The following is a 4,674-nucleotide window of genomic DNA, read 5'->3' as shown; positions in this document are numbered from 1 at the left end:
CAGATGAAATATTCTTCAAAAATAAGCAATTATTTTACAATATTCATAAAATTCGTCAATTGTCAATTTGACATGACCATGATCTTATACTCTGTGTTAATTTAAGTCACATAAACTTAAAAATTACAATTAAAAGAGTATTAATATAATTCAGTAATATAAATACTACATAAATAATTATTTATGTTATTATATTCTATTACAATTTATAAATGGTAAAAAGCATTTTAGCACAAATATTACTATATTTTTCTTACGATAGAGGGTAGTTTTGAGATTTGCAATATTGCGTCAATTAAGTCAAGTGTCAAAAGTGTCGTAACACGACACATTTGCATTTTTATTTGTTTTACAAAATTATTTAAGTATGCCGAAATACTATAGGTTCCGACCAAATACACGACCAAGAAACTTAAAAAGGAAAGAAAGAGAAGTCATGGAAGAGTAAGTACTTAACAATAATTAAATATAATATTTTCGAATAACAACGTAAACGTTAGTAGGTATTGTTATGAGTTTTTAACATTAAATAAAACAAATTAGCACAATTTTTATAAATATCCTAATGGATATTTATAAAAAGAACCACAAACAATTAAACTAGAAAAATACAAAACTAAAATATATTAAACTAAATCTTATAATTAACTTAACTAAATAAATGTCGCCGCCAGGAGGATTTTGGTTTATTCTACCAAACCTATTATATGTGGTAACGTTTACCATATAAACAAATTTGTTAATTCAATAATGAACATCTAATTTGAGGGCGTTTCTCAAAGCTAAAAAGGAAGAAAACTAAAATTTCAGATAGCTTCACAATAAAATAAAACCACATCTTAAAATAATAATTAGAAAAAACATACCCCTCAACACAGTTATATCCGAAATAATTCAAAATTATACATCACACAAGATACAATTTATGACTTAAAAGCGTCGAATACACGGCAATCACCGCTGCCTCTGGTTTTCTCCCTACCCTCATCCTATTATAGTATATATTAGTTATTAGTTATAAAACTTTACTATTGAAATGCTTAAATTTAGTGCGTAAGTCGTATATCTACTGACCACGCCTAATGGTTACGAAATTTATTTTTTTTCTTTTTTGTTATAGATATATGTTAAGACCTTCGGTTGTTTTAGTCCAATTTACAGAGAATATTTTTTTTATTAACACTTGGTTACACTACAGTAAATAAAAAAATTAACATAATTCAATCAAAAGGAGGAATAAGTATACATAATTAGAACAATGCTAAGACGATAAGTTCTTGTAGTGTCTTTTACGTATATTTTAAATACTATTACTATATATCTAAAACAATTTTTACCTTGCAAACATCAAGCGTGACCAGAATTTGTTCCTGTCACCAGATAATGCGTATCACTTTAATACAATGCGTAATGATATTGTTAATGAATAAAATCTTTAAAATAGTAAGTTTTGTCGGCTAAGACATATAAAAGAAGCCACAACATACTTACGTCCATATTTAATTGACTTAAAACATACGAAACTTATTAATATGGCGTTATTAATAACCTGAGTATCTTTTATAGTCTATCTGAAATTTAAATCTTAGTTTTAAGAACTGTTAAACCATGTTTGTATAAGGGACTCAAATACGATTTGAATTCTAATATATATACATCATTTATACATATTTATTGGTAGGTATATGCACACAAATTCAAGCGACAACGTAATGTTACATCCTTTTTAAGCAGGCACTTCAAAATGTGCTTACCGCCCATGGATACCTGCAACGACAAGCGGATTGCAGGATGTTTGCGCTCCTTTCTCGAAGACCCCTAAATTGTATTAGCATAATTATTGACAGCTACCTCAGAGGAGCGCCGTAAGAAGTGCCTTAAAAAGCTCTTTGTTGAAGCAACAAAATGTCCATGCTTATAACCTCGAATCCATGATTTTATTATACTTCTTATACAATTTTTTTTTCAGACGATTATTTGGAGTACACAAGGAGTGGTTTGACTTGATACCAACGCCAGTGAAATGTTGGTACCTGCGACGCATTGCTTGGCGTCATCCACTCTATACGTACGTTGCACTCTGCAAAAGCTATTTGTGGTCGATCTACATGCAATGCGAATTGGTGATCGTTCTGTGACGCCCGATTAAGATTCTTCGGTCTTTTGGTCGATTATATGTAAATTGTCAACGTCTTCATCTACACTGTTTTGGTAGGAAAATTGTATGTTTTGACAATTGACTTGTAAATATATTTTTTATAAAATGTAACTAGTTTTTTATTTGTGTTTAGTTGGTGTATGTTAGTAAACACTTAAAGTTTCTATGAAATATTTCTTTAAATCTGCTAATAATCCGTGAAAATCCGCGATTGCGTTGCCGCGATGTTTAGAACACAAAATTCCTAAGCACAAAATCAACACTTCATTAGGGCGTAAAGGCATCGAATATTGATCGTAAATCCGTAGGGAAATAATAGAAAATTATTTCATTTTATGCCATTACTTATTCTAACAGCGTTTTAAAATGAGAAAATAAGTTTTTATTGAATGAGGAGAAAATATGACTGCCACCGTTAATTAAATTGAGTGCAAGTAAACAGCGGGAGAAACTGCAATAAGACGTAAATGCAAACACAGGCATATCGATTTAATCACTCCGATGGGACTTGAAACTCTTGTATCGCGTGTATGTTAAAACTACCTACTGTACTTACGGAAAATTACACTTACCGAATAAGGTATATATGTCGCAGTAAAGTAGTTAAATCAGAGAGTTAATTAAATCTCTAGACAGTTAATTAAATGTCGATATTAGAGATTCAATTAACTCTCTGATTTAACAACTTTATTGTGACATATACATTGTAATCTTCTATCTTGGACAGGTTGTCTGCAGCCGTCGAGCCTCTCCTTCGCATAGAACAAGCTGGCTTCCGGCCTAACCGCTCGTGTACCGACCAAATTAACAATCTTCGTATCATTCTCGAACAGGCATCAGAATGGCAGAGAGAGATTTATCTTACCTTTGTTGACTTCGAAAAAGCTTTCGATACGTTGAGATGGAGCAGCATATGGTCGCGACTCTCTCTCAGACGATATTCAAGTGCACGCAGGTGTCCGGCTGCTTACTCTCGCCACTACTTTTCCTGGTTGTTCTCGAGGGGATTATGGATCGCATACATCAGAACCAGCGTCGCGGAATAGAGTGGGGATTAACCAACATCTTAGAAGATTTGGATTACGCCGATCGGCCTATATGGCAGGTACGGATGTTGACGCGTCGAATCAAGGTTAAAATATTCGGATCCAACGTCAAATCTGTGCTGCTCTATGGGTGTGAAACGTGGAAGGTCACCAAACACATCTCGCACCGACTCCAAGTCTTCGTTAACCGCTGTCTTCGCCGTATTCTGAACATCTACTGGCCTGAAAAGATCTCTAACGAGCAACTTTGGGAGCGCTGTCGAGAAACCCCGATCAGCCAGCAGATCAAGCGACGCAAATGCAATTGGATAGGCCATACACTCCGAAGGGATCTCAATCATATTCCCAAGCAGGTGCTTGATTGGAATCCGCAAGGAAAGCGGAAGCGTGGCCGTCCCAAACAAACCTGGCGCCGAACAATTGCGGACGAGGCAAAGAGAGCCGGAAAGACTTGGAGCGAGGTGAAACACGAGGCTCAAGACCGAACGCGATGGAGACTCACTGTGGACGCCCTCTGCCCCACCTAGGGGTTATAGGACATTAAGTCAATACATTGTAATATTAGTTGTAAGGTTCTTTATACCTTTTGCATAATTGCAGTTGATTTCAAGCTTTGCGGTCCAATTATTATTTAAGTGACGTTCTTCCATCGCCATATACTCTAGAGACGTGATTGTGAACGATGGCATTTTTAAATCAACCACGGCATCGTATGACCCTTTGATCAATTGATTGCGCCCACAGATTGACCAGCCCCTGTGAATTGAAGAAAGAAAAACCTTTTATTTATAAAACCACTAAACTGGCACTAAAAGAAACCTATGTCGGCCAGTTTAGTAAAACTCATACAATGTTGATTTATAAGTCAGATCACATTTGGCATTCCGTCTTTTTCATCAATGACGTTTTAATCGTTTTAAATTCCCACAGGCCTTTTTCTAAATCATTATGCTAAGCAAAAAAATAATAGTTGATAGATTAGAAAATGTTTCAACTTTACTAGATGACGACACTATTTTAATTGAAATTTCGGCTATATTCTGTGATAATGGTCACTTAAAATTGGTTGAGAATACGTTTTAATCGAATCTGTGACCCAAATATTGCTGTATTTTTAAGGAATTTGGCGCATATCCAAATTGCGAATATCCCCGGCATTGCATAATATCATAAAAACGATCCGTAAGTCATCAAACGATCAGTAAGAAATAGGCACATATCTGCCACCGTATTCTCTAAATGACTATGATCACTTGCAAACTTTACGAGTCTTCGGTCAATCGCAGAGATCGACTCGATCATTTAGAGAATATTACCTGTTATTTTACATTCACAGTTCACACTTATTCTTATTTGCCAAAAGTATAATTAGTCAGGGGCTTCAGCATTCTTAATTACTAGTTCGTGATTATTAAAAAATGAATAAAAACTATTGTTTTGTCAGGAACCAATACATTCAGATTAAACGCT

The sequence above is a fragment of the Pieris brassicae genome, chromosome 8 (assembly GCF_905147105.1).
Source record: "Pieris brassicae chromosome 8, ilPieBrab1.1, whole genome shotgun sequence".
NCBI lineage: Eukaryota > Metazoa > Arthropoda > Insecta > Lepidoptera > Pieridae > Pieris > Pieris brassicae.
Note: the sequence above shows the minus strand (reverse complement) of the source record.